The sequence below is a fragment of the Aythya ferina genome (genome assembly GCF_964211825.1).
Source record: "Aythya ferina genome assembly, chromosome: 3".
NCBI lineage: Eukaryota > Metazoa > Chordata > Aves > Anseriformes > Anatidae > Aythya > Aythya ferina.
The window spans coordinates 41,442,743-41,460,655 of NC_140298.1; the positions used below are offsets into that span (position 1 = coordinate 41,442,743).

General features: G+C 44.3%; 1 protein-coding gene across 5 annotated transcripts in view; it reads left to right on the forward strand.

The window, feature by feature from the left end:
• The window catches only part of TRERF1 (transcriptional regulating factor 1), a 98,503-nt gene that overhangs the window by 7,206 nt on the left and 73,384 nt on the right, over positions 1-17,913 (forward strand). The window contains exon 1 of one of the 5 annotated variants that reach the window (XM_084515818.1): positions 16,764-16,876. The exons of the other annotated variants lie outside the window; for them this stretch is intronic. The gene's annotated coding sequence lies outside the window, so the exon portion shown is untranslated. Of the gene's footprint in view, positions 1-16,763; positions 16,877-17,913 lie in introns of those variants that run through there. 5 annotated transcript variants of the gene reach the window in all.

Sequence of the window (17,913 nt, forward strand, 5' to 3'; positions counted from 1 at the left end):
CTAGGTTGATGTGGGACTTTAAATAAACACGAGCTCTGTGGCCATTACCAAAGCTGTGTCTGCTGAGTGCAGGAGGTTACAGTCCCCTGAACTGCAAGTTTACATTATGTGTAGCTCAAACCCAACGGCTTGGAGCACAGCAGTTGGGTTGCTGCTTGTGCCCCTGATACAGCAGAGGGAAATATGTGGAAGCCGTCCAGTTGCCAACCCTTTGGATTTTGATGGAACAAAAGAAATAGTTAACGCTCACCTACATGGAAGCTTTGCAGAAGCGTTGGTACTGCTGCCTCGCTGGCCTGCCACGCCATTCGAATTCACTCAGCGGTCTCCCACATGGTTATTTGCATCTGTCCTCCTATCTGTGTTTTATATCTGCGATTTCAGTACGTGCTTCCAGAATTATTTTTTTGTTCATTTCCAATCATTCTTCAAAGATAACTGGCAAAACCAACAGGCTGGTTGTGATTTTACAGCAGTAGAAGGTAGACAACTTTGATCTCCTTGTTAAATGAATTTTCTTCATGTGTGGGCTGGGTGTGTAGTGTGTTGATTTAGTTTTTATTGATCAGTGTAAAAACGTGAATTCAGCATCACAGCAATGATAATAAACAAGTACTTGCAGTGATATTCTAACTAGTTCCTGGCAAAAATAGGGCAGAAAACCATCTCAGAGATTGACATGCTTTAGTGGTGAGATGCTGAACCAAGACACGTTTTTTAAAAAGGACTGAGTAAAACTGTTTGAAGTTCTGACTTTCTTTGGCAACACAACTGATGTGAGCAGTAGCATGCCACGCAGGGCAGAACACGGTATTTTTGTACACATTTGAGCATTAGCAATGGCTTTCTTGCCTCTGTCCAGAAGGACTCCCACCGTCCTCATCACGCCAAGATAGGGCAGGTTGTTGGAACCAGGTATCTGCTTTGTTAGAAGGTTTCTCTGGACACAGGCAGCGAAGCACTCGTCACTGAAGTCTTCATCTGCAGGAATGCCCTGCAAAGCATCTGCACATGCTTCGGTAAGCCTGCACTTGGCATCAGGTACAGAGGGGAGGTAATGCAGTATTAGGTACTAAGCATTAGGTACAGAGGGGAGGGAGGTTGCTGAATTAGCAGACAATTTATGTATGGAAAAGTGAGATTCATATTCATAACTACATTGAACCCATATTTATGAGTATGATAGGAGCATGTCTTCATTTAAGGTGGCAGTAATTCTTCAAAGTCAGCATGTTTGCAGAAGCACGGGCAGGTAGCTTCTCCCTCTTTTTCACTGATGCTGTGTGTATGCAAGACTGGAAGAAACTTCTCAGTGGGAATGACGGGCAGTAATTCTTTGCATTTTTTCATCGGGCCAGGCTTATTTTATGCTGTCAGTGAGTAAACTGGTATCTGAGCTGCATGGATCAAGATAAAAAAGTATTGTTACTGCCTACGTGTGTTTGAGAGAAGTAGAAAATGAGAAGCAAAATTTACCTAAAGAAAAGTGTTTTTTTTTTCCAGCACTATGAAATTTTGAAAGAGCTAGGTCGTAATGAACTTTAATACTTTTCTAAAGTTGCTGCTATTATAATGAAAAAGCATGAATAAGAGAACATGCCTTGCAGGTAAAATGAAAAAAGGCTTCTCCATTTATATGCTTGAAAACCAAAAATGCATTGCAGAGGATGAATTTTACCCTTCATTTTGCTTGTAGTAAAAATTAGTCTTTGAAGTTAAAAACAGCTTTAAATTTAAAGAAATAATACACCTGAAGAGGGAGGTACACAGAGAAAAGACACTGGGTTAAGTGCTGTTTTGTTAATGAAAAGTCTGTGTGTTAAGCCAACTGTGGCTGCCTGCCTATTGAGGTTCTGCTCAACGTGAGCAGGGGGTGATAAAACGAGGTGCTAGGAGACATGTATTTCAAAGATTTCCAACTGTCCAAACGAATTTTAATCTGACTATCGAGTGCACAGATATAAATGAGAGCCTAGGACTGCAGAAGTGCAATAATTTATGAAGGGAACGATACTTCCATGCTTCAAGTCTGGTAGCATGCGATTCCTAGGCTAACTACTCGATCGTTAGTTAAAGTAGGGGTTCATTAAAATAACATGGGCTCATCTGGCTTTAAAGACCAGCTCTTAGCCAGTAGGCGATGGTCCAAAACTCATAAGGTTTCAGCTCAGACTTTGTGGAAATGGCATGTAGATTACTGCATAAAGCTGGTTGATGGAGAGGCTTCCGTTGGATTAAGTGTGCTCCAGATTGGGCCAAATTTTTCAATTTTTAGTCATCTGTGGCAATGTCTATTCATATTGTAGTCACTCGAACTACTTCTCTGACTGTTTGGAAGAAGGTGCAAGATTGGGCCAGTGTATTAAGGCAGCTCTTAGCTGTAGTTATTTTACTCTGTAATAATTGCGTTCTTCTACTTGAAGAGTTGTAATTACAAAGCAGACGATGCGCTTCAATTATGTGAAGAAAATCCTTAAATTTAAGCCCCACGCTATACTTAGCACAAACAGTTTTTCAGGAGGAACTTTTACTTTCAGGTTATTTTGGGAAAATCCGTCCTGCTAAGTATGTAAATTGCAAGAAATGAAAAAAGAGAACAAAAGAGCGGGGCACCTTATTTTAGGTCCCATCAAATGCAAAGTCGAATGCGCCCGTTCTAGCGGTCTGTCCGTGTTGTTCTGGGGCTGCTTTTGGTACCGGTGGGCCAGACCACTTGGCCTTGCCGTGTCTCACCTGCTTTGCACAGCCAGGTTGCCAAACGATCAGCCAAAGGTGGGGACTGAGCATTTCCTTTGGTAGCAGGGAGCCAGGGGCCACATGCCATGGGGGCTTGTGCTCATGGGGACCTTTGTACTCATGGGACCTTTTTTGTTCGCTTTATTTGTTTTTCTGCTGCTGCGTGGGCGACTCCATGGTTTTTAGGTCAGTCCTGTGCCATAGCAGGAGGGTTTTGTACCTGCACCTATTGCCTATTAAGGCAATGAGAACCTCTCCTTGAATGAAGCGCAGCCAGACTGCAGATCTGTCTGCAGATCAGAGCGGAGGGGATGGAAGAAGCGGTGTTCGAGTGAATGAACGAACTTTCAAGCTGACTCAGTGATGCACGTACAGTATATGCTGTAGAGATTAGTCACCACTTACTGTAAGTCTTTCTTTATGGCGCTTGGTGGACAAGCGGCTGTATTGAGCTGCCGTGAGCGAGCTTTGTAGGCTGGGAATTCAGGTAAATGTTATTTCCACAGTATTTTCCCATTGAACAACAGCAACAACAAGAAAACACAAAACCTGAAGACCTGTAAATTACTGAGCTAAAGGCAAAAGAAATCTTTTAGTTATCTCAGAGTGTTGCTATCTTTCTTAATCTCTGAAACTAGTAGGGAAGTGAATAAATTATGCAACAACTCTTTTTTTTTATTATTTAGAAACCTGTGCTTACATGTTGTTAGTACTGTTCTGCCCTGTCCTGTGCAGGTTGGTTTGATTTTAGTGCTTTTTTTTCATTAGGTAGGTTTCAATCTGCATTTGGTTGAAACACCAATTTACATGACGGTAACAGAATAACAATTACAGGGAAGGATATTCATCTGTGAAAAAGCACTATTTTCATTTGCCAAGTAGAAACTTCAGGAAGATTACCCTCCAGGTTGAATTTTCTCATAAATGTTCCCAAGTTCTGAAAATATTTACTGGCATAATAGGTATGCATAGCACTTAAGGCAAAGTTTGTATTTAAGAAGTGACTTTTTTGTGGAAATGTGGAATTTTATTTTTTTTTCCTATTTAAAAACTTAATAATATTAAAAAATATTTTTTAAAATGGTTAAATTCTTGTGCAGCCTTTTCTGAATTACCAAAAATTAGTAAGTTGTTTGTTTTGTACTTCCAGACTTTCCTTTTGGTTTGTTTGGCTAAACTTTATTTTTTCTTAATTTAGCTGGGCATTTTTTGTAATTCTTAGATGCCCTTTCTCTCTGATCCTAACCTGTTTTGCTTGGCTTCTTAAATCTATCCTTAGAGAACTGTAAATTTCAGCCATGACTGTACCAAAATTACTGTAGAGTTGTTAGAGCAAGATTATTATTTTTTTTTTTTTGATAGTTTGTTTAAAATTACTTCCTCCCCAAAGAGAAGAAAAAACAAACACGGTGCTGAAGAGTGAGAACCAGACGGTGCTGGCACCGCAGGGTGGGACTGCCGTGGAGCTGCGTGCCCGTACAGGCGGCTTGGCTCCCTGCTCGCCCGATGATCTGATCCCGCAGCGCTGTTGGAGCCCTCTGAAGAGCAGGAACGAAGGCTGCAGGAGTTATTAACTTGTGGGTTATCTCGCACTGTTTATTTGAAATGGAGGCCAGATGATTTACATATCTCTGCATCTTGGATCTGAAAAAAGATCATTTCTTTTTTTTTTTTTTTTTAATGGAAGTGACATCACAGCTTATGTCAGCCGGGCTGCATTCAGGCCTTTTTATCCTCCCCGTTGGGCTGTTAGCTGGGCACGAGCTCGACGTCCTGAGTCTTTCCCTACATCCCGTGGCTTGGTGATAACTTCATCTCGGTTCAGAGACCCATAACTGTGCTTTTGTACAATTAAATGTGAGAAATAAAGCTCTGGGCTGAAGCCTTTTGACATCGGTGGGCACAGAGCTTACTTTGTCGGTGGGCCTGGTGACCCTTCAGTGGGGCTGCGCAGGTCTCCCCTGTCTGCGAGTTGGCGTTTTGGAAAGTTGGTTGCTGCCTTTGTTAATGTGAGGCAATTTTTAAGTAAGTTGCTTTCCATGGGAAAAACAAACACATGCAGGAGAGAAAGGGGAGAAACGCGACATCGGATCCAGGTGATGGTGTGTGGCAGACGGTGCTGGGATGATGGTGGTACCAAACACACACACAGACAGAGCAAAAGGATAGCAATCATCCAGGCTCCTAAATTTCCAGCCACACTGTTCTATGTGCAAAACTGATTCCAGTTACTTATAAAATAAAGGAAACGTTATAACAAAACCTTCCAGTGCCATGACGGATGTGAAGGTTTGCCTTCCCTCCTGCCTTTCATCGGCTGCCCCCTGCTTTGGGAGGAAGGCGAGGAGGCCTTTGGGCCAGGTACATCAGCAGTTTTGCATCAGGCTCGTGGCAGGCGAAAGTTACAGCTGCCCATTCACATGCTGTGCATTTTTTGATGCTCCAGCTCTCCTGTAACAGTCCCCGTCAGGGACTTGGGAGAGGAGGAGGTACAGGGGATGCCCGCAGGGAGCAGAAGCACATGGCCCTGACCCGCCGTACCCAGGGGAGAGATCAGGGGCTCGTGTTGGCGTTACCCTGCCTGCAGCTATGTTGGTGCTCGCACACGGCGTGGAGGTGGCCTCTGAGAAAAAACTAGAGAAATTACACGTCCCTTCTAGAGCTCGAGGGGAGGACTTCGCCAGCGCAGTTCCCCGTACAGCCATATGCTATTCTTTTCTTTTCCATATGTTCTCTGATAATTGTCAGGAACAGGTGCCTGCGAACCGAGGCGGGGCGGTATTTTAAAATTAGACTTCTAATGGGGAAAAAGAACCGTGTGAGTTCAGTGCTAGCAAAAATGTCAGGTTGAAAATCTTGGCCGCTGAAGTTCATGTTTGTCATCGGGCAACGGGATGGCTGGTAGCAGCGATGGTTCAGCTGCAGAGCTGTGACTTTTGAGGAGTCAGTAGTTCTGTTTTTGGATCTGCTTTGGCTAAATCTGGGAAAAAACACCATTCCTTATGCGTTCATCAGCCCACAGGTTCTATGTTGGGCATGTGCTGCACCCCTGCTTGGTGGCTTTGGTGGTGTGGGCTGGAGGAGACTTGAAATAAAATTTCTATTTTGCTTGTCTCCCACTCTTTGACCCCATCTTCCCCTGTATGTATTGCTGAGCATCCTGAGCTTGTTGTGTGCATGTGTACTAGATCACTGTTGGTTACTACCGTGATAGCCATTTTTGACCCTGGTTTTCCTTCCATCATCTGAAGAAGAGCAACTATTAAGAGGAGGATGTGGGGAGACTTGCAGTCGTTCTGGACTTAAAACAATGCTACTGCATCCACTGAAAATCATTCTGGGGCGTTGCACAGCAAAAATCCCCCAGTATTCCAGGTACTTTTGCCATATCATCTTCACATCCCCATAAGTAGCGCTCTGAACAGCCATTCCTTTCATGTATCAGCTGGGGAACTTTCAGCCAGGTGTAGCAGATCTCTAGGAGCCCAGCAACTCAGAAGTATCTTGCATGTGAAAATGTCAGGGAAGACATTATACCCCTAATATTTTTGCGGTGCTTTTTGTTTTGTTTTGCTTTGTTTTGTTTTCATTTCTGGTAAAGAACTAGTAAAATATAGAGCACATATGGAAATGGCAGACGTTGTTGTTGGGTTCTTGATTTTTTGTTGTTGTCCTTGTTTCTAAAATTAAGCACACAGGAGTCTGCAAGATCCTGCAAAGATTTCAAACAATATTGTACAGTCATGTGTTCAAGGAACCTTTTCAATCTAGTCGCACACACGCACACACACACACACAAATATACACATATAGTGAATAGATCCAGGTTTAAAAAAAAAAATTGCAGTAAGGAGAGATGAACCAAATGGAGAAAGACAAAATACTGCAAAATATCTGTGATTGTACTACAAACAGTTTAGGTTTTGCTGCTGGTGTTCTGTTGATTCCTTTTTTTTTTTTTTTTTTTAAGTTTGTTTGTCCTTCCCTATGTAAGAAAAGAACTTGTGGTATCAGCTGTTCTGCTTGTCCTTAGCAAAATGTTGGTAACTGAAATGTGGATCACGTGAGCCAAGGGGTCCCTGTCTGCCGGAGAACTAACCCTGGATTTTTCACATGGGTAGGTTATGAATCCATTACGCTCCCATCCGTGCACACGAGGAGTAAGTTTTCAGTCTGCTGCTGCCGTATGTTGCTCAGCTCGGTTGCAGGAGGAGCTGTGATCTCACGGCTTGACCACAGACGCGCTTGGTGACGTTCCCATGGGCTGAGCTGGTTGCAGAATTGGGTCAGCAGGACGCTATCCTGGGAAGCTGCCTGGTGCGGGACCCTGCAGGCTCTGACACCTGCTAACTGTGGTAACTCAGGCTAGCTGTTGGTGTATTTACATAACAGCTTTCGTGAATGATTTTACTTCTACATCTCCTGGACTTGAGCTACTACTACAAGACTTCCTCCTCCTTGAGGCAGTTCTGGTGGCGTGACCCACACCACTTCAGAGCAAGCGTTACTCAAGTCAGGCGCTGAGTCAAGCTTGCGCTTTGCAGCTGCAAAAGATGTACGGCACGTGATGTAACTGTGGGTGATACTCTTTTAATTGTTTCTGACAGTAAACTTAGTAAAGAGGTCTTGATATGTATATATCTGAGCGTATGCACTGCACATCTGAAAAGCAATGAGCACACATACGTATATGCATTATATTGCAATAGTTTTCCCTGGGGAGTTCTGTTATTGTTGTCCCTTTCACAAATTGCGAACCTGTAATTTTTCACGGGCTGTTCTTTGGCCCACTCTGCCAGAGAAGCTCCATCTATCATGTTAAAAAAATCAATAAAAAGTCTAGAGGTTTATTTATAAAGTGGAGCGTAGAGAAAGGGTGCAAAAATTCCATTAAAATGGCAGTTTAGCGCTAGCTATATCTCTTTGGGACTAAGCTCCAATATTTTAAACTATTAAAATTGTTACAAGAGTGCTTTTAAAGTACCACAAATCACAGTAAGGCTTTCTAGTTGAAACTTGCCTTTATATAGTACATAGAACTCAGCTTATGTATGTTTTTGGAATGTCTGATGCTGCCCTCAAATGCCATTTTAGCATCCATTTTAGAGCTTTATTACACTTAATAATCTTATAGGCTTACACTCAAGTGAAAGTACATGGAAGTAAGAAATCAGAATTTATTTTCTTGAGTGTATGTGTGTCTTTGTGCAGATGCAGCTCTGTGCAAGTTAATTATTTCTGAGGAGTCTATAGGCTTCTAATGTAACTCATCAGAATTGCTTGGCTTGGCACATGTTACTTCGTTAGAGGAACTTACAAATTCACATGGCTGTGGGTTTTTTTATTGCATAGCAGTTTTCACCACTGATGTGTTGGTCATCAACTCCATCTTCCCTATCCAAAGAAATAAATGTGTCCTTCTGCTCATAAATGTGATGCCGAAGGGTTTATGGGATAGTATCCGTATGAAACCTCACAGATATCAGAAGCAGTGGATTTGAAGTGTGAGCTTAACCTCCCCACAGTATCTTCCTGACTTGCTTTAATAGCTGAGGAAGATTGGTTTTGAAACTGTTGAGTTTTAAACAAAAATGATGCTGAAGGGTTTTATGTTGTCATCTTTTTTTTCCTGGGATGAGGAGGTTTAGTTCCAGAAAAAGATGGCGAATTCTTATTTATAAAGGCTCTGTGCGTTGTGGGTTTTGTTGTCTGGTCCCTGAGGGAAGCCGGTGTGACTTGGGAGGTGGTGGAGGTGCGTGGGCCTGGGCCGAGGGCAGGTTCCTCATCTCCAGGAGGGAGCATGACGCTCTGTAGGGGCTGCACAACGAATGTGGCAGGAGGCGAAAGAGAAACCCCAACTCACCAAACGTGTGTGTGGTGTAAATACAGGCCCTGTCACGCGGTCATATCGCTGCATACAACTGAATAACCCAGTCCATCATTCCTGCATTATTCATCCATCAAATTTTCCTTTTCTTACTAAATTACAGCCGCATTCTACCTTTCTTCTTGCTGTCTTTCTCTGTGTATGTTTTCTTCTTTCCAGGCTGTATGAAGTTAGAGTAAAGTAATGATCCCAGAAAGCTTAAAAAAAACGACTATTAACATCGCCCTTTTGCTGTTAAGTAACATTTGAAATTTCAAAGGAATTAGCCTATGTAATTACCATGTGGCTAGAAATCTGTTGAGAATTCATACTGGTGTTTGGAAAAGCTTTCCAGGGAGAACATTAAAGCTTGAAAAAAAATGTCTTTTACTCTGTCCCTTTCCCTAGCCTTTTTCTAGGTGAACACTACTAAAATCTGTTTCATAACGTGTTTTTCTGTGTGAAAGAGAAGACTTTGGTTGTGTTACACAGCTCTGAGTATAAATGATAGTTAGCTTCCCTGCTTTTGAAATAAAGTAAGCAAGTAACGTTAATGAGGATAAAGGAGAAGAGCATCCATAAAGAAAACAGTTTCCTGCAAAGCCCTTCCAGTCTGGAGTCACCAGTCCGCCAGAGACAGGTCTGCAGGTGGGTTAATTGGATTTGGTCAAATTGTGATTGCTGCCAGTTGAGGTTGGCTTAGGCTCTTCTGTCCGGTCCCTTCCTCTTCCTCCTCCCTCTCTGGCGAGGGAGCAAAGTAGTTTCCTCATGTCTTGGTGCTGTGTGCTGCTGTCTTGCCCAGAACCTGCAAAAAGCCACGAGGCGGGGAGAGGAGCCTGGAGGCTGATGAAGGGTGTGAGAAGAGACAAAGGAGGGAGAGTGAGGAAGTGTTGGGCTGAGGTCTTTGAAAGGCGTTTGTTAGGCCAGGGTACTGCAATGGTGTGGTGGTTGCTCAAAGTGATTTAGGAAGGGTGGTGCCCTGGAAGGGAAGGGAGGGTTTCTTCTTCTCCTCCAGCCATCCCACAGCTGCTGTGGAGGTTGCTCCCTGGCTGCCTCGCCAGCCTGGCTGGTTCAGTCCATGGTTCCCATTTCATAAAATCATGGAATCATCCAGGTTGGAAAAAACCTTTAGGATCAGCAAGTCCATCCATCCATTTCTCCGCCCTCTCCATGTTCTTATCTTCATCAGAGGCTTCCTGCATGGTTTTCTCTCGGTTTCACGGGGTGCCTTTTTGTTCCTCTTTCATCCTGTGTTAGTGACATGGAAGCATACAAAAGATAGGTTATTACAAAACGCTTCCACTAGGGTAAGCCTGTTGGGTCCTGCATCTTGGTGGCGTGCTGCTGCTCTGGCAGCATTTGGAGGGGTCTTTTTCCTGCTCAGCTCCTCATCCTTCAGCACGCAGGGCTAGGTCCTGGGCTGCCATCGCACCTTCTTTTCCTTCTGCACCTGCTTTTGTAGCATCTCTGGCAGGATTTGTGGTGGAGGATGTGGGACTTGTTGGTTAGAGAATCTCAGTATCCTCCGAGATCCCCCAAAATTCAATCTGTCACGTACACACGTTGTTGGAGAGTCGGGTAGGTGTGGCAAGGTGCTAGGAGAAGGCCAACGGTCTGTGGAGGAAAACTTGCTGCTCGTCTCCTCACCTGTGGCGTTGGCCTTCTGCAGGTAGTGCTAAAAACACCTTTTTTTTGTTGATCATTGACCATTTTTGCTGCTGTCCCTGAGGAGAGCGGTCTTGCCCGGCGCGCTGAGCCGGCCCCGCGACCAGCCGGCGCGTTTCGTGTAATCGCTGAAATCTGTTGGGCTGGGGCTGAGCGGCTCCGACTGAGCCCTGGGTTGTGGCCAAAACAAGCTGTCCGGGTTTGTCTGAGGGGTGGCAGCCGATGGCTTCAGCTTCTAAAATTTCTCTGGGAGCAGCTCTGCCTCTTGCCGGCTGCTTGAGTTTTGTCGTGTCGTCTTCGCGTTGGGGCACGGTCTGAACCCTAAAGAAACCAAACCTTCTGCCTGGTCAGATCTCCTGTTCGAGTGGTTTGGGGTGCGGGGGGATTCTTCTTTCCTCGTGTGGGGTGGGAGGAAGGGCCCCTTTTGCGGGCTTGCTGTGGGGAGGTTGTGAGTTTTTAAGATATTTTGTATTTTTTATGGGTTTGGATGCTGAGCAGGTATCCAGTGGCTGCTTATGAGTGGGGCGGGCTGTCCTTCTGCAGGTCTGTCTGATGTTTCACGGTCCGTGGCTTGCTTTGATAACACTCCCCCTCTGAGGTACGGAATGAGGTTGCTATTTAACCAAGCTGGTGTAACTGTGTGCGTGTTTGGCTTCGGGGGGCTTCCCCACCCAAGCTGCTGGTTTTGCTGCTTCTCCGGTGGTGTGTGAAGGCCGGCATCGGCCCTCTCCGGCCTCTGGGCTCGTCTGCAGCAAGCAAGACAGAGCTCTCTAGTTTTTTCTTTCTTTTTTTTTTTTTTTTTTGGCTGAAGAGAGGAAGTGGTAGATACCAATCTTTCTCTCTCGCACACCCTGCCATGCACATCTTGCTGGTGGCCACCCAAACTGCCCCCTAGAGATGCTACTCTACCGTGACTAATTTCCTGGCTTTTATTTTGAAAACCGAGTCATCAAAGCTTGCACAGATCAGCTGGTGCAAGCTCCAGTCTGCTCTGTATGTGAAAACCTAGAAAGCATACTTCTGGGAAGAGATGTTGGAGACTTTTCTATTTTTTCTTCAAATCACACGCACACAAAGGGAGGGCAGTAGTGAATGTTCAGGATGTAAATAATTTAATTGGTGTGTCTTGGTCTCAAAATCGAGACTAAGTGCATCGGGAGTAGTAGATGTAAACTCTGCCAGGTACGAAGACTAACCAAGGCTGTAATCGTTAAAAATTTATACTGCTAATTGTAAATCTATAAAAGCTCTGAGTCTCATTTGTGAGATGATCCACCTGTGAAATAAACACTATCATGTCCTTCCCTTGCTGTTTATACCAATACTTGTCACTAGTATTTTGTGGGCAGCACCACTTAAGTGACTGTGCACGTTAGACATAACTGTTGATAACTGTTGGTTAACCTTCCATGAAGAAATATTTTAGCTAATAAACGTACAAGCGCATGAATTTAGCCATTCCTTGCATGTTTTCCCAGCTATAAAAATGTTTCAGCAAAGGAAAACATCATTTTTCTCAGCGAGTAACTGCTGCTCAGGAGAGAGTTTGGTGTTTTTTTCTGCTTTTTTGTTGTTCTTTAAAGCACACACACAAGAAGAATGCTAACAATAAAAATCTGTGTTTGAGGTATTAGTGATTTGCTCATGTAGGGTCAGGTATTTGTGTTTACTTTCTTGTGTGCCACTTGCTCAAAACCAAACGAATGCTAACATGCTCTTGGTGTGTATACAGCTGCAGATGTGAAATACAAAGCACTGAGTAGAATAACAAAATTAAATTTTAATTGTAGTAGATGCTCTGAATTAACTCAGTTGCCAGCGGAAGTGTATTTAGAAAGATGAAAATTAAGACAGGTCCCCCCTTGATCTGAGCAATTCAAAAGTCAGCAGAAATCTGCTACATCTACGTTTTTAAGGCCAGTACAATTTCAATACCTGAAAACCATTTTTTCCTGGATTTTGCCTTTATTGACAGAGCTGTAAATGCAGAATAACTGCATTCTACTTGGTAGAGTTCCTGCAGATCTGCATCAGCTTAACAGCTATCAGCTGAGCCTCACTTCCTCGTTGGCCAGAAAACCCAATCTAGTTCTTTTTTAAAAATAAAAAAATAAAAAAAAATGGGTGGAAACTGGCTGGGCATTAATCTTAGATAACCAGGTTCTAGTTTTAAGGAAAAATAATAACAATAATAAAAATCTTTTTCAGACAGATTGTTCCTTAGGAATGCTGGGAGGAATGGTGAACCAGGGAGCTTCCTGTTAGCAGTCTCAGTCCTAGCATTTGGCTCCAAAAACCCAAACCACAGCAACCTCAGAAGGTAACCCCCAGCTTCTCAGAAGGCTGCACGAACCCTGCCCAGAGCATCCTCTGTCCTGCAGCCTCCCCAGCACAAGCAGTGGGGCGAGGAGGCTGGAGGAGCTCTCAGAGCCTCAAATACCATCGGGAGGCTGCTGCTGCTTTGGTGGGAGCCCCAGGAGAGGGAGTGGGATGGTTGGGAAGCAGTGCTAGCTAACTGCTGTGATAGCAGGAACCCAGCCCTTTTTTTTTTTTCGTTTTGTTTTCCTTCCCTCTTTTCTTTCCAGTGAACAGCTTTGAGATTGCCTCGCTCTTTAGGAATTGGTTGATATCATTTCATTTGTGGGAGAAGTGAGTCAGCCCTACCCCAGCATAAAGTATTTCACTAAAAAAAAAAAAGACATATTTTCCTCTTTTCTATACATTTTATGTCTAGATAGTAAATAATGATAGATACATTAATTTTTCCTCCTTTAAAATTGCCTTGGAAAGCTATGGCAGCGAACTGTGACGTGGTTGTGACACTTGCTGTCTTGATGTAAGCCCGCATTGGGGGCTCTGCTCCTGCTTGTGCAGCCCTGCAATAAGCTCCAGTTGGTCGGACACGTCTCAGTTGCCACGTGCTTGATTTTGATGCTTTCTGGCGCATTCTTGTGGTGGGATTTTGCCAGATCAGGACCATGAATGAGCTTCTCAACACGCTGTTGATGACCCTTGTCTGAGGGGGGTTAAGAACAAAATTGCATGCAGACTGCTAGAGACACAGCAAGTAAAAGCAGTCCACCTTCTGTTTTAACTATGGGTGGTGTAGGTTTTACTGAATTGTTGGTAAAGGAGCTTGGTGAGATTGAAAACGGGCTTGTCCCACCTTCCTCCAACCATCCCAGCCCTGAAGTGCTGCGATGCTGTTTGTATGTTGCTGCCTTTAAGAAAAGTAAAGAGAGACAGCAGGAAATGAGGACGTAAACTCTGCGCGCTTCTCAGAAGCAGAAGGAAAGTGACATCACTGCTTTTCAAACTTGGAGCAAGCTTCACTTCTTGTAGTGGTTCTCGCCATATCCACTTCACAAAGAAAAATGTGTATGTTCTATAGCACTGATGTGTCACGTTCTTAATTTTTCACAGTGCTGGTTTATGCAGACGTCTTACGGTAACTGCTTCAAAATGGTTTCTGTTTTATCGAAGACCTGATTAGCTAGGAAGGAATGGGAATTCCAAATCTTAATAACAAGTACTACTGGCAATATTTATTTTTCTCTCCCTATTTAAATATGTTTTCCTTTCTTTTATTTTTGTTTACATATTATCCGCTGAACTATTAGTCTATGAACCAGTTGTGATTTAGAATCCTGCATAGTAATACATTTCAGCAAAAAAGTGCTGCGAAATTTGCTATTATTTAAAAAGTAAATGTCCTAAAAGTTCTGGAATCTTTTTTTTTTTTTTCTTCCTCCTTTTGTAATTTTTACTCTGTGTAATTATTTTCAAGGGGTTCTGCTGCCTTCTGAAAGAAATGATGCTCAATGAATATCATGGGATAATACAGAAGCCTGTGTAGGATGTGCACTGACCTACCTAAGAAGCCCAAGAGAGATAATTACAACCTTTCTTAGTCTAAATACAACCGTGCTTTGCAAATGTTTTTCCATGCAAAGAATGTGAGCCAGTTACATTTTGGAGGCTGTATGTATATGGAAAAGGGACTATAAAGTATAAAGGAGATGCCTATTTCAGGCTATTTTTGACGAGTTCCAGATTAAAAAAAAATAAAAATAAATTATAGCATATTAAATTATTAGGCATCTTTACTAGGGTGTGAGGAAGATTTATGCTGTAATGAAATATTGCTGCAACCCAATTTAGAACTTGACAAATCTGGTTTTATAGGCCTGAATTATAAGGGATACCTCATTATTTGAGGGGAAAAAACTTTTATTGTTATTTTTGGCACCCTTGTCTCCTCTTTGGTTGGGTTGTGCTCTGCAGGAGCTGCTCTGGGCAAGATGTCTCAGCTGATGCTTTTTCAAGGGAGCTGTGCAGGATGAAGTCATCATTAAGGATCACATCCTGGCAAGCCTTTCTTACCACATGTGGTCACTGATTTCAACTCAAAACTCATTCAGTCTTTGTTGCTCCTCTGGACCAGAAACATAGGTCTTCTTAAAAGCGTGGAGTTCCACTCTGTTGTCAGATATATCAGACATAGCATCAGTATCCGATAAACACGTCAGTATCTGCAGCTATGCCAAGTGTAGTAGCTACACCAGAATTACACATATACTGCTTTTTTTTAAAAAAAAAAAAAAAAAAAAGCCTTATTCCTTCTGGGTTTTCTCTCCATTTGCATGAAGGTTTGCTTGGAGTTAATGTGTTTGCTGTATGACCTGGTATAAGCGTAATGGCTTGCAGCGGACCATAGTATTTGTCAGTCTGCTCAAAATGTTGGTAGCATGTTCTTCTCTGAATGACTTTTGAGACTGCTCGGGCAGTTCTTGTGGCTCATCACAGGTGTTCTCCCCACTGAGAAGTAAAACTGGAAGCAAACTGAGTTGGTGCATTTGACTGGAGTGGAGAACAAATCTTTGCTGGAAATAATATTTTTTTTTAGAGCAATGAGTTCCTTGTGTGCAGGGTTTCTGTTTCCCCGGCTGCCCTGGCATGCAAAGTGATTGGTCTTGAGCAAATGACATACACTTGTAGCTACAACCATGTAGGCACACATCGGTGAGCATGTGACAAAGGAAAACAAAACGCACGGGGCAAGCTCAGCCGGCAAATCCTCCAGGAGCCTTTGTTTCTGCTCCCTAGGGGAGAGGGGCACAAACTTGTCCCTACTCTGCCCGTGGCTTGCTTGCTCGGTGGCTCTGCAAGTGCCCTTACGGTGTGTTGTGGCTGCTGAACGGGATGAGTACAGCGTGTCTGGGTGTAAGTAACGCTTACCTGCGGGAGAGTGCCCTGTCACGCGGAGTGATGAGGATGACTTACTGGGAAGTGAAGTCTTGGGAGTCTGAAGCTGGAGCAGGCACAGCTTGGCGTGTGCCAAACGCACGCTGTGTTACGTGCTGAGCTCTCACTGAACCATTTGCTGAGTTGTAGGGACCCTGCTGTTTTGTTGGTCTTTTTAACCCTCCCCGTGTAGGCATCGGTAGCCAAATGTTTTGCCTCTCTGTGTAGCCTTAAATTGCACTTTTTTTCTGATGCAGTCATCAGATCAAATTATTTATAAAATGAGGACATCCTTTTGGACTTTAAGTGTAAACAGTCCTGTAAGTATGTGCACAGGCAGGGAGATTCTTGTCTGTTTATCTGCAGTTGAAGCCCAGATATTAATAAATACTAACGTTAAATAGTGCGTTTTTTCCCCTCAGTCTGCTTCTGAGTTCTCCCTTTAGGGCTCAGATTTCTTCTCAGGGTTACCCAGAGGAGAGCTTCCACCTCTCCCCTGCTGGAGTTACGAGTTGCAGTGCGTCTCTGCTGCTGTCATTTACCTGGAGCTAGGGCAAGGCAGCGAATCCTTTTGGATTTGGGATCCTCAGGTATCAGCAGTGCCGAAGCCGTGGCTGCAGTTGCTGGTGCGTGCATTTGAGGGTCGGGTCTGCCGTCTTCGTGCAGCGGGATGATGCTGGGTCTGTTCCCTGGGAATTAACATCGAGAACTGGGAGCCCACCGAGGTGCTGTCAGACGTTTTGGCACTAAGCTGGTGCTGGGCTCTGCTTGCTTGTAAGGCACCTCAATGGGCAGCCGAGTGCTTCAGGGGTGGTGGGGAGGCACTCTGCAGGTCGGAGGTGGCTGGTGCTGCCCCGGTGCTCGCCCTGTGCATCCTGCAGCATGGAGGCTGCTGGTGGCTCCGGGGGAGATGGGAGAGGTGCAGACGGGGCGCTGTGAAACAGAGGCTGAGAAAGGCACATCTTGCAGGGGTCTTTAAGGTACCGGCTCCTGCCAGGGTGACTTCATGTGTGTTATGGTGTTTATTTTAGCTCCCTGGCTTGTTATTTTTGGGCGGGCTTATTTTTTAAAAAAACAAAACTACAAACAGGCTCTTAGCCAATGCCAGCGCAGTTTGCAAACCAAAACCAAATCTGAGCAGAGCACTACTCTCGAGTGAGCTGCGCTAATCGAAGACGCGCTTTGGTTTCCTGCCTCGAGCTTCTCCCTGGCTCTGGTTGGGCGCATGTATGGTACGGCGTGCTGAGAGACACCTTTCAGGCCCATCCCGTTAAAGAAATGTGTGCTGGCAACCGCTCCGAGCTCCGTATTGGATGCGTTTATTGCCTGCCTACTCATGGTTAGCAAGCAGCTGTTTGGAGTCAGGTAGGCTACAGACGAGTCCTGGGTTTGTGAATTAACATCTCAAATGGATCGGTTGTGCGTCCTTCCTGCGCGTTGCACAGATTTCTGTGTTCCTGCGATCAGACAAAATATGTACTCTGACAACAATAATAATAATCCCCGTACGAAATGTCACACAGTGCGCGTGGTGTGTGAGCAGAATATTTTATGCAGTGAGGATGTTGAACTGATGCAATCCTGAGCACTCCGGCTCTGCCGTTTGCATAAAAGCAGCACCTCAAAGCCCCTGTGATCTGTTCCACCAGCAACGCCGGGGCTGACTTTCACTTTCCTTACTGTAAGGGGATTGGTATAGGAGGGAATTTGCCATCCGCTCTTAGTCTACGTTTTTCCAGACAGGTTGGCCTCCACAAACGTTACAGCCTCCTTTTTCTCTGCGTGGGAGAGTACAAACTGCTGCTGGAGGCAAGGGGGAGAGATTAACATTCATCTGTGTTTTTTTTCTCTTTTTTTTTTTTTTTTTCCATCCTGTGGGCATGGCAGACTTATGAATGTGCTGTTCCTTCAGGGAGTGTTTCTGCTTGTTGCCCTGATGAGAAGGCCATAGAGAAATGGGTACGGGTGTGAATTTCATGTCACTGGTAATCAGGCACATGAAAAAGCCAAGCACAGTGGCTCTGTGGAAGAGGTCAGAGAGGAAAATGGAAGGACCAGCAAAAGCCTTGGGGCTGCTCTCTGAGTGGGGGCACTTGCTAGGAAACCTTTCCAGGAGCTTGTGCATGTTGAGGGTTTAATGGAAAGCCCACCTCTTTGCTTCAGCCTTTCATGAAAAGTGGTAAAAGTTTTATTTTGCCAGGGCTCTGTGTTGAGCAGAGAGATACTTCTTTGATCCTTACTGTGATTTAGTGTTGCATGCATAGCCAGAAAAACTGATGGGGAAATATATATCTATCAGAAACAAAAAATATTAAAAAAAGAAACGAAAGTCTCCACTGGCATGGAAACTAGAGCTGAGATTATCAGCGCGTGTACAATCACAGCAGTGACTGATAACGCTC